Source organism: Hesperophylax consimilis, chromosome 10 (genome assembly GCF_061612785.1).
Source record: "Hesperophylax consimilis isolate HC1 chromosome 10, BYU_Hcon_1.0, whole genome shotgun sequence".
NCBI lineage: Eukaryota > Metazoa > Arthropoda > Insecta > Trichoptera > Limnephilidae > Hesperophylax > Hesperophylax consimilis.
In genome coordinates this window covers 15,125,018-15,138,174 of record NC_142845.1, presented here as the reverse complement: position 1 = coordinate 15,138,174, position 13,157 = coordinate 15,125,018, and the positions used below count along the sequence as shown (strand labels likewise).

The 13,157-nt window shown below is 34.3% G+C and overlaps 1 protein-coding gene across 2 annotated transcripts in view; it reads left to right on the top strand.

Moving 5' to 3' along the window:
- Positions 1-13,157, top strand: part of LOC149420347 (uncharacterized) — a 486,416-nt gene that overhangs the window by 190,472 nt on the left and 282,787 nt on the right. The gene's annotated exons all lie outside the window — the stretch shown is intronic.

The window sequence follows — 13,157 nt, the reverse complement described above, 5'->3', positions numbered from 1 at the left end:
ATTATTTTGTGAAGGGTTAGTTTATTTTCCTTTATAATCGAGAAATCGAGATGGAGGTAATATTTTAAAAAACGTTATGGAAAAAGCCTCGTAAATATGAACTTTTCATTTGAAGTAATACTTTTTATCAGTTTTTACTTGTTCAATATGGACGTTTTGTGTTTTATTAAATCACAAATTAATGGTCTTTCCATTTTCCTTTGTCCTGAATTTTGTTACCGGGTAACTTTCTTAACTTCGCTCTCATTTCAGCAATCGAATTATTTCGCTGTTGAAAACTCGTGTAATTTTAGACAGAAGTTTTCTTGTATGTTTTCTTTTTATATGTTACATGGGGTATACGAAGTGACAGTGAGTTTCATTTTCAATTTTTTGTATACATTTTTTAATATTTAGTACAATTAAACTTCATGAAAAACCATTTATACAAAAATGATTTACATTTTTCTGCAAATTTAGAATTAAATTTGCTTAACGATTTTCTTAATACAACTAATAAACTTATCTTACTAATAAACCTGTTTTAAATTTTACACAACTGATAAACAACGGTTTACCATACATAAATGGTTGTTTATTAATAGTTGTAAAATTTAAAAGACGTTTATTAAAAGCAAGGTCGATAGTTAATAACCTCACAAGTAAAATGAAGGGTATAATGTCAAGCACGACGAATTATGCATAATATTATATTATCTTTCTACTAGTGGTATATAATCTGTGATTTGGTTAAATCTGAAAAAGTCCGTAAAAAGCTTTAACTTAGTGAAAGGTTAGCTGCCTCTTTGACATTACCTTAGATTCGGTATTTCTAGTTCAAATGTCGATTTTACCGATGTTTATCCATAAACCTAACAATTTCAAAATAGACATAACTAACTATCTCGCCGTTTCTCCGCAAGGGTAGGCACAGAGGATGGACCGCCAAACAAATCGGTCTTGGCACACACTCCTTGCCTCCTCCACATTCATACATCGTCTCATACATACTATTTTATTCTTCTTGACATGGCCCGACTCAAGTATCTGATTCACTTGGTCGTGCCATTTCTTCATCGGGCGTCCCCGACTTTGCTACCATTCACATTTGCATCATTGATTTTCCAAAGTAATTATTTTTATTGACGAAAACTTTACTGGTTTATTTTTAAAAGTGTTTGGAACTGCATTTTTTCCAAAATATAAAATAAAAATGGTAAGTGAATAAAATCGAGTCAGATTTGTTTTAGTGGCAAGTAAAATCAGTAAAGGAAACTCGACCCCTGTGTTAGGTCTCCGGCTGTAACCCTCGTGGTTCCGCATAATGCCAACAGAGGAGTTAGAGTCCCCGTCAAAGGGCGAGGGTCGGTTCCCCGCCGTACTTTATCCCTGAATAGGGTGTGAACCGTCACCATCGCCATCGCCATCGCCGCTGTTCCGCTCCGTATCGCTCCGGACTAGAACATTCTTCAGCCGTTAGCCGCTGTTTATTGTGGATCAATAACGTGTCGGATGATGTTACGTACACTGATGCACATTGAGCTTGCATTGAAAAGGGATTCAAATCCGTAGATTAATTAGTCGGAACAAAGTCTATTTGACTACCAATAATAACGAGTACCTCCTCTAACGACAGCTTTTCCGATTGTAACTAAAATAACCGTAATCTCGTCTCAAACACGATTAACTTGTCTTCATCGGGCGTTTCTTGTTCTATTGATTTTTTTTTTATCATATACACTCCTTTGTAAACATAAAAAGCGTTATTTTCTTAATTTTGTTCTGATTTCCAAATTACACTTCAAAAAATTCATTTTTCCACTTTCATCCTTCCTCTACCAGTTCCGCGCCTAATAACAACTCTACTATGTACTGACAACGAGTTATAATTGTTATAAAAAATATGTTTTGCTAAACGTACTTAACAAACCTCTATTATCATAAGGACGAACTTATTTCAATTGCTAGATTAATTGCGTGCTTAAATTCTAATGATATTTGAAAAATAAGTGTTCACGAGAAAGTAATCATTAAAAGGTCGTTATTTTCAGTCGGAAATGAGCGGTGATCTCATCCCCCGAGAAAACCACCCCTCGAGACCACCCTCTCTTTACCTTCCGCTCCGCTCAGCTGACGGGAAAGTTTTCCTACGATTGAAACGATTACTATTGGAGTGCACCCCCTTCCTCACCACGGCGGGAATCAATCGGGGATGTTGGAACAACGATTGTCATGTTTAACTTGATGTTTTCAATAATTTACTGTGATGTGAATTACGTGCTTCATACACCCATTGATTTTACACAAGACTACTCGACACTACTACTCGTACCTACATACAGAAATTATCGCACTTTTGAATTTACTTTAATTATTTACCTGACATTTGTTTGTTGAAATCCGAATTTAAACACTATTGAAAATGCAGAATTTCTTTTACTTTTCGTCTGTAAAAGTTTTATATAGACTTTGTGAGAAATTTGTCACTAATTTGAAAACTTTTTATTTATTGAACCTGTTGAAATTATGTTCCTGTTTTATTTTTTAAAGTTAAATGGATGCTTCAAATCTGTATGGCTCTCACCTCCATGCAGCTAGTGGAACAGACGTGACTTGTGTTTTGTATTTAAGATTGAGACATTTCGCCCCCCGTTGACAGGGGTTCTTAGCTAAACTTTACCATGGTTGTAAAACTTTTTTTTTGTTAATATCATCCTAACATCATAAATGCAATGCATATTGCGTTAGGTACTATCGGAAAAAACCACAATTAAATCTCGCTTAACTATGACAGTGAAAATCTTTATCCCACTATTGCTCAACGCTACCATTAATTAATTAAAACGACATAAATCAATTAAAGTGTACCAGGAACGCAACACTAGCAGAGAGGAGCAAACAGCGAGGCTGAGAAACTTCTTGCTCGTAAATCCATAACCCATTTATATAATACATTATCCTTTGGCCGCCCCCAATTAATTTGCCTCCGCCGCCTTCGTCAGCTCTCGACTCGCAAGGGCGTGTGTTTAATAAACACGGCGAAACTTTACAAATTAGTATTGTGTAACTGAAGTTTGCGGATATTTTTAAAGGGTTAATTAGGAAAGGCAAAACAATCCTTACGTTAAGGCGATGCACTACGTCGCTTAATATTTAAAATTGAGCCGCTATCAATAACAACCCTTAGGTAGATGGCGATAACGTTTAAATTCCCGCTTAACACCATTCGCCTGTTTTGATTTATGCAAGAAAAAAACATGGCCAAAAAGTGCCTTTTATTTTATTTTTTGGATGTTCAGGCATAAATATTTAATTTTTTTTTCGATCATTTTATAAATAACTTAATTTTCCTCATTATACAATAAAATCATAACCGAAAATGGGTTCGTAAGTAGGAGATTTTGAACTTTAAAGCAGTTTTCATAGACCTTATACACTATTTTTTTGTAGGCTTATAAAAAGATTTATCTAAAAATACTCGATTATTTCAAAGGCCAAGATGTATTCTACTCGCAGTATTTAATTAAAGCATCTGAAACATTTCTAGGCTACCAAATTTTCAAACCAAAAACACATGATTTTGCATTAGGTACTACGTATGGCATCGCCTTAAAATGAATTCACCGTTCCGAATATACAGGGTGTATCACCGCGTACCCGAAACACTTTCACTAGCGATTCCTGACCATATTTGGAGTAAAAAATTTAGTTTTCATTTTGCTGTTCGCTGACTTTTTTTCAATTAAAAGCCAAAATATTTTTTCCATCACATGTAACGTAATGGGTACAACCTATCGCATCACGTGATACGCCCTCCTTCTCGGTCCAGCAGCACCGTGCAGGCGAGACAAAGCGCATACGACGTGATTCATTTCCACCTTGTGGCAGTAAACATTTTTTTACTTCAATTATGCTCAGGAATCATTGTTTAAAATCTTTGGAGATGATTGCAGATACACCTGTACGTAGATTACTTCAGTACTTATGTAAGTATAGTTTACATTTGTTTTCAGTACATAAATCATTGATTGAATAATCATCAATGTTTTTCAGTTCACAGTCAATAATAAAATTCTTACAGCATCATGCATCAAAAACGAACCGACCAACGCACGACGTGCCGAAACCGGTTGGCGTATTGTTATGAATTAAACCAATGATCTTCCACCAGAAAGTGACTAATTTCCATCAATTTATTACATTTCATTTTAAATTCGATTCTATTACCGATCTTCTGATTTAGTATACAAATAATTGAAATTTGATAAACAAAAGTTAGTTTTTTTATTCGATTTATAAGATAAAATAATTGTAAATGTACATAAACCCGAAATGTCATTATTTATACAATATCATCTGTGTCCTTTATTTCGGGAACCACGCTTTATTTTCCTCTTGCATATTTATATATTTCTCTACGTCCTCTTTGAGCCATCTTGATAAATATATTGCTTCCGAAGTGATTTGTGCCTACAGCGAGAGAACACCCATTTGGCTTGAAACTTGGGAGAATAGCTTTCGACGCCTGGAAATATACTGCCGGAGCTTTCCAGCGTTCGCACGAGAGCGAGGTTCGACTTTCTGCCGCCAGAGCGCTTTAGCGACGGCGCTAAGGAATGTTTCCAGACTGAATTATTCGGAATTCATTCGGCTGCGAAGCTTCCGCGCTGTCGGACGTGTGTATAACTCGCCTCTCGTTCAGGCTTGCTCGAAACATCGTGAAAATGAGAATATGATTTTCTCCTTAGATTTTTTGTTAGGTTTTAGTGTGGTGGTGAATATTTTTTTCTGACATCGTATACACGTTAAGCTAAGGTGTTTGTGTGAATTTTGTTTTTTACGTAAAAACATATTTTTACAAAGAAGTCGAGTCATTTGTAAACAAACCAGAAAAAGAGATTGAGAAAGAAGTATTTAATCTGAATAGTTTTATTAAAGTTTTGATCACATTATTGGATATCTTTTCCGGAATCCGTTTCTTTATTTGAAGACTTTTCTTATTACTTTAGCCTTCACTTTGGCCTTGTTGGGAAGTTTTCCACCTTCCGGAAAGCTGAGTTCTACCTCTGTGCGCTGTCCGATCTCTCTTGTCGGACCTCTTTCTGTTTGCATCCCCGGGGCTTTGGGAGAGAAATAAAGAAAGAATGAATATTCAGACGGATTAAGCAGGATTGTATTGTTGTTTTTGTTCCCATCCCGGAAATTGTTGTACTAAATGTTTGCTGTATATTTGTGGGATAGCTACAGTGTTGCATTACATTTTAAGGTTAAAATGTTTTGCTCGTGCCTTTTGAAAGTGATTATGATGTAATAATAATGATTTACTATTTTTCACAAACGTGGCAATTGGTTATCTATGAACCCCAACAATTCTTAATGCGTAGATTTAGCAAACATAAGTAGGTATTTATACATGTAGCGGGCTGTGAATTAAAAGTTATGGAATTCAGGTAGGTAATATGGGGGCTGGTTATGAAATAAAGGTTGATTTATAGCTTCAATTTTGCTGGTCTTATTTATGATTTACATTGCATAATAAACGCTTTCACCGCCAGGGTATTGAGTGTATTAACATAAGTGTGTACTATTTTATGAAGCGCACCGCGTAGGCAGTAGAATTTACGTTATACAAACCACTAAACCTGTCAATACGTTACTTACGATAGAGTCTTCGTGTTTCGGAATTCTACGAACTCTTGTTTGTGTTAATTCCAAACTTCATAATTCAATATCTCGGCACGGCATGGGCCGATCGATCTCGGGGTAATTCCACCGCCTCCTGCGCTCGCTTGTGTAGTTCCTGGGGTCGCGTGAGAACGCCAGTAAACTAGCCCCAATTTCCTGCACCGAATGGGATACACTAAGCCATCTGCTTCTGGGTTACCGCGTTGATGGAAGATCTTTGTAAGTCTAGGGAAAATGTGTTGTAGATAATAACTTCTACGGGAACTGCTTCTTGAATACTTGACTTTTTCAGAAGTTTTCTCTCGCCGTTGTTGGCATTTTCTCAGTCGCTCATTTTAGTTGCCAGAATTTTCAGCGATACGTAGCAGATGTATCGTGGATTGTAATGTATGTAGAATCGGTTTCGTGACAATATTGCTTAGAGTTTTTTCTCTTTATTGATATATTCACTGTCATTCATAGTGTAGCGTACCAAAGGTGTGAAAATTGCAATGCGCGTCGTTTTAAATTAAGTATTTTTATTAAGTTATATCAAGGATTCCTGCCTGGATGTGTTAGGTTACGAATTGATTTCGTGGATCTTTTTCAGAAGGTTTTTGTTTTAATATTTGGTTGATGGTTATCGAATTTGCTGCATAATTTCCCCGATATCATTTTATTCAGACTATTTTATTATTCTAACTCTAAGCTTCGTAGTCTTACTATAAAATGATTTTATCGTATTAACAAAGTTCTAATAGGTTTTTCACGTCTTCTTCGTGATTTGATATAAGATACTAGTAGTTTTAGGTTTTATACTCGTTAATGTTCAATTCTAGTTCACTACTTATTACCTACCAAACTATTTGCACAATTTCATCGTTATGCTGCGTTCTCTACACCTTTTCTTCTAACAATCAACAAAGATTCTTTACCAGGTTTTATAATGATATTTTATATTATGGTTATGCCTGCCCACGATCAAATCGTCACCATACCACGAACCGGGGCCACCGCGCCTTATAAAGGTTATTGAATACAACATAATAATATACGTCACGTGAATCGTTAACGTAAATGAGGCGTCATTAGGAAAAGAACCGGATGATTGCCGGTCCTTAGTTTCAAAGCATAGCTTAGCGTTCTAACCCTAGCAAGTACACATAACGATACATATCAATTTAAAGTGGATTATACTTACCCTTTTAACTACTCAGGGCTTGGGCATATTTTGTCAGAAGGTAGTATTTCCGCTTTGCAATAAAATCCAAAATAAATGGAATATTTCTAAACGTATCCGAAAACTCAAAACTGTTTTAGAAAGGTGTTGAAATACGCTTTATTACAAATGTACTTATATTTTTCGAAATGTTCAAATTTTGAATGCAAATTGAATTCAAATGTAAAAAAATTTAAATGGTTAACGTTTTTTGTAACTAAAATTACTGAAATGTACCTATACGAAAATTAAAAAAAAACTTTATAAGACAAATGTATGTATTATGACAACCTAATAATAATGTCAATCAATGTCACCTCATTTTTTTTGTCGTTTCATATAAAAATAATTCATAAAACGAAGTCTTATCGGTTTTTCTCAAATTGCAGTTGGAACCTTTGGTTTCATAAATGTTTATATCTACTGTGATTAACTTCTTCTGGATTCGAATATAAAGCGTGGTATTTTCCTTTTCTAACATCGTTTAAATCTTATTTCTCATCACAACACTAAGAGAGATACTACGATTTCTGTGAGATCATAATATGAGTTATTCCAAAAAGTGGGCAAATTAGCCTGAAAGGTTAAGGTTAATTTTTCATTTTTGTTATTACGTGCTCTTCAAGGGCCTTGGATTATTATTAGTTACAGAATATCATCTATGCAAGCATTCCACTATTTATTATTCATAATTCATTTTTATGGAAATATAACAATATTAACTGAATTTATTTGTTTCTGAATTTATTTCTTGTATTATGACCGACCATTTAATCAGTTTAATTTTGTACTCTGATAATGCTTGTGTCGGTCGATCATAAGAAATTAAATAAATTCATGGTTATAAACAAAGTTATTATTGTTTTATTTCATTAATATGTCAAACCACAAAGTGATTGCTTTCTATCAAAATAAAAAATAAAATTTTGTATACTTTGCACTTTAAAAATAATACCATGTATTTTTTATATTCCATTGGCCATATGTAACAATTTCTAGAAATTTTTGTTTTTGAAGAATTTTACTTCTATGTGAACATTGTTACTTATTATATTAATTGTTATAAGTAACAAGTGTACATTAAAAATAAAACTCTTATACTATGATTGCAATACTTTATGTTTGCAAAATGTTTAATTACTGACTTGTTATGCATATTTTAACATTAAGGCGATGCCATACATAGTAATGCAAAATCATGTGTTTTTCGTTTGAAAATTTGGTCGCTTAGAAATGTTTCAGATGCTTTAATTAAATACTGCGAGTAGAATACATCTTGACCTTTGAAATAATCGAGTATTTTTTATATAAGTATTTTTATAAGCCCAAAAAAAATAATGTGCCATTTTCCATTATGATTTTATTGTATAATGTGGCAAATTAAGTTATTTATAAAATGATCGGAAAAAAATTACATGTTTATGCCTGAACATCCACAAAATAAAATAAAAGGCACCTTTTGGCCATGTTTTTCTCTTGCATAAATCAAAACAGGCGGATGGTGTTAAGCGGGAATTTAAACCTTATCGGCATCTACGTAATGGTTGTTTTTGATAGCGGCTCCATTTAAAATATTACACGACGTAGTGCATCGCCTTTGGGGATTTGGCGCTTGGAAACATAGGTAAAAAAATAAAAATAAATTTTTGCTCAGCTATTAAATATGTAACATAATTTTTTATTTTACTCACGTCCATAGTAGTTTTACGAATAATTTGAAATAATAACGAATCAAAACATTTAAATAAAACAATGGAAATATGAGCCGTCGCCCTGTTTTGAAAATCCTTGCTGTACTTATTTTCTCTGCCAGGCATCGTCTGAAAAATAAAAATATATTGTTTTTTCTTATTTAGAAAGATAATAGCTAAGATGTTGCGTAGAGAATATTTTTAGTAGAGATGACAGCTGTTCGAAAAAAAATTCTGATTTTTATCGAAATTTTGAGTTTAAAAAAAATTATAACATTAGAACGTGGCATTTAATCCAAAAAATCTTAGATAATTTTAAAAAGAATTTGTGTTGTAAATATTGACAAAATCGGTTAAGCAGACCTCGAGATATCTTGTACACCAGTTTGAAAAAGTAGTTTAGTATAAAAGGCAAAAGAAAAAACAGTACGGCATCAGCGTTTTAAAACCAATGTTTTTTATTACCTTCTGCCATTCCTGAATTGAATATGAGGTCTTCCATTGTTGCCGCGATATCCTCCAATTCCTTTTGAGCTACTCTTTTCGATATCCTGGCCTCTTTAGTCTACTGACGGCTATAGATATTTGTCCGATCGCTACCTGAGTTTCGAACCGACTCTGCCGCGCTATAACTTGAATAAGTAGAATTTTTAAATGGTAAGATTTAAAATATTCTTAAAAGTATAAACAATTTAGCTAACGATTTTTTGAAAATCTCAAGCTGGTGTAACCCCTTAAACAAAAAGTGTATCTGCGTCCCGATGTTTTCTCTTAATTTCCGTGATAGACGTTATTATTCATTGTCTGTTTGCTTAGTTAATGTTAATAAAATAACCTTGAAGGTTTCTGTATCGCGCCTTCCTCCCCCGTGTAGAAACTTCTGATTACGAGCGTGTATTAGTGCTAAGCTGGCTTAGTCCCGCTCGCTTCACACCCCGCTGAAAGCTCTCATAACTGCGACACTTTGTAAACGGATCGACTCCACGTAATAACACATCAAACCCAGCATCATAATCTCTCAACACATTGAGGGAGTGCCTTAATGCTTTCCCGTGTATCCCGGTTATTTAGCTTTACCGAGAAAGCTCATATTACTAACCTGGCACTTGGTAAGTTGGACTAACCCTCTGTATGTCCCTGTCACATTCAACCTTATAATCTCTTCTACCCCTTTCCGTAAGGACATAAGTTATTTGGAGAGGTTAACGATGACGACAAAGCTCTCACGTGTCAGTAGGGCTACTTCACCACAAACAATACATTAGATATATATCCTTATAATGCCTCATCGTAATTATTTACTGAAGGCCATTTTAGTTGAATAGGCTACCGTCTGATCTCGTATTAAGGTCAGGTTGTTTGACGAAGGAAGCTTTCATGTTTAACGTTGGCAATGTGTACTCAGGGCGACTTCATATAATAACGCATTAAATCCACTCTCCGTCCTATTTCCAGCAGGCCATTTAACTCTGGATATAGTTTATACACGAAACTTCAGTGTTATGCCCACGGAAATGCTGACATGGATTGTTTGATCAAAGCTAGGAGTATTTAGTAATATTTTCCCAGAATTCCGTACCGGACTACTGTGGTGGAGGGAAAGCACTAAGCTGTGTGAAATTTTATGAATGTTAGTTATATAAGGTGCTACCAACTTTCATTCAGATTCATTATTAGGTTTAAATTTTTCAGGATTCAAATCATGCACATGCAAAAAAACATGGATCACACGGGATCTTCTAAAAAGTATAAGAAAAAAAAAAGATTAAATTGCTTTAAAACAAAATCGATGAAAGTACTGATATCTCTGAACCAATAAAAAATATATATCTGTTTGATATCTCTGAAGAGGTCCTTAAATTTGGAAACGAATATTTCTCTAGTGTAGGTTATAATTTAGCTAAAACAATAATCATACCACATTATATGCCGAAAACGAAGTCAATAATACATTTTCAAAACATATAAATTTTCTATTACACACATTTTCATTATATATTTTTTTACAATGTAACGGTTCCATGATAACTCATCAAAATGACAATTCAACACATCTTTAAAAGGTGATATACATCAAGTCATTAAAAGTGATGAAATAAAAACTAGGCTAAATATTTACATATATAACCTATTTAACGTAGTTTCAATATGTTACCTATTTAACATAGTTTTTGTTTCATAACTTTATAACACTTTTTATAGGTGTGTTGAATTTTCATTTTGATCAGTTATCAGGTAACCCAGTGGAAGGCAGAACGAGCGATGCTTGTGCAGGACCGCTTTGAGAATAGAATATACATGGAGCGGTGCAATTCGTCAGTTCTAGGGAGCGCTTCAAAAGTAGAAAAGCAGTAATATTTTTTCAGAACTCGACTTAATCCGGTGGTTGCGGCTTCGATTCCCAACTCAGTACAAATAAATTTGGTTTAAAACTGTCTGAAGAAGCTTTGATAAATACCGGTTTGAGTAAAAATCTATGTGTTATTATTTTTGCCCCCATTTAAAGTAAAGCGTTAATTATTATAAATAATTGAAAACTGACTTGTTTTTTTGCAAAATTATATTGTTGTAAATTGTACAGTCTTGCCCATTGATGTATTTTAGTCTATGGTCTTGCCAGATAATGTATGTATATTATGTCATAAAAATATATATAACATAATGAGTCATACGAAAATATTTTTTTTTATATAGTATTATTATATTTTTCAGCTAAATTCGTGTTCTTCACAATAAAAATAAGTCATGTGAGGGTTTTCTATAAATAAATGACGACTTTTGAATATCGGAATTATGAAATTTTACATGGAACTTTGCAACGTGCTTTTTCACAGATAAAACAAACATATTTTCAAGTGATGAAACGACGAGTTAGAATAATATTAAGATACATTGTTTCTCTGTCAAGCGAATGAAATATATTTTCGTATGCTAGAAGCATTACCTAAATATTTCAGGGTTTAAATACGATAAAGGAAAGTGCGATGAGCTTCTAGCAAATACACGATGAATTTCTTGGCACACTATTAATTAAAACAATTATGAAAAAGCTCTCCTAAAAGTAGTTACTTCGGAGTTTACATAATTATTGGAAAAACTTTCGGCACAAAAAGGGAATTAGCCCCTTCATTTGGAGAACTCCCTTAACCCATGTATATTCATGGAGCGCTCAAATGAAAGCTGTATGTTTTTAGCATTAAGCTGTCGAACACTGCGGCTGCGAAAACCAGAGGGTATTACCTACCCGGAACGGTTGGCTAAAGTATGTATTAGATACTCCATTTATTTATTCATGGCACGTTGCCGCTTTACGAGCCATTAATGAACGTATCACAGTTATTATTTAACTCGATTAAGCTTTGTTGGGCAGTGGGCAGTGGGCACACGCCGACACAAAGTCACCAGCGTGTGTTATTGATTCTTCGTAAACTAAGTTTCACATTACTATCATTCATTATTGATCATGAGCCCCGACTTTGTGATTGTTAAACTAATTACATTGTTTCTGTTATTTCCCGAATCATGCTATTTAATAATTGACAATAATCGTTGTTTTTTTTTCTTTTAATTTGTACCAAATGTCGTGCTCTGTCGACAGCTAATGGACGATCGAAAGATTATTATCAACTTTCACGCGCAGGCGTATTTGCTTTGCGTTTTATTATTCGATTCCATGAATGCATATGCGGAGACCGTAGTTGGAGCAATGGTTTTTTAGTCAGAAGCTGGAGCACCAAGCAGGAGAGCGAAGGGTTTGTGACCGAAGCTGGTTCACCATTGAGTGCTACAAAATGTTTTTGTCCAGAACTTGAGAAGGAAGCAGCGGAGCAGTACAGTAAAATAGTACCTAAATGCACAAAATAAATTATAAAATTCGTGCATTCGTGAAACTTTAGTCACGAATTCATGATGAAATGAAGACCTGCAGAGTCCGCCCAAACACGTGGCGTAACACGCCTCTAGGGAGAGAGGGAGGTTATGGAATTTTTTTAAATACATGTTTACAAACTAGGTCGAGTTAGGTATCGTTTACATTCGTGTTGAGTCGAATGAAACCACTCCCAAGTCGATAGTATCAATATTTGGTGAGATTATACAGGTTTTTAGTAGAGAAAAATGTATAAAACATAAACAACTAAATATGCCAAATTAAGGTGTACTTATGATTTGATAACTTCATTCTTGTATTGCTTACCACTGACAAGCCAAACCCAACACGTCCGCGTCCTGTCGACCTTTCAGAAAATTCGACCGGCAAACCTGCCACGTAACAGCGTGTCACGTCAAATCCTAAAATTTCATACATAATTCGACCCCGGACCGTCATAAATCTTGATATATATATTTTTTATATTCCATTCCGAGCGGTCTACAGATTCTACATCATCCTTTATTAAACCGACAGATTTCCAATAATATTTGCCAGCAGTTTTGCCACTGGTAAAAAATTGACTGACGTATGCGATGAAATAAAACTTCGGGAATTTATTAGATTGTCCTCTTCACATCGAATTGAATTTTAACCGATATTTTTTCCTTTGACAGGCCCCATTCGGATAGGCAGGGGTTTTCGCTGTAATTTTGAAAGGAGCATATTATGTACT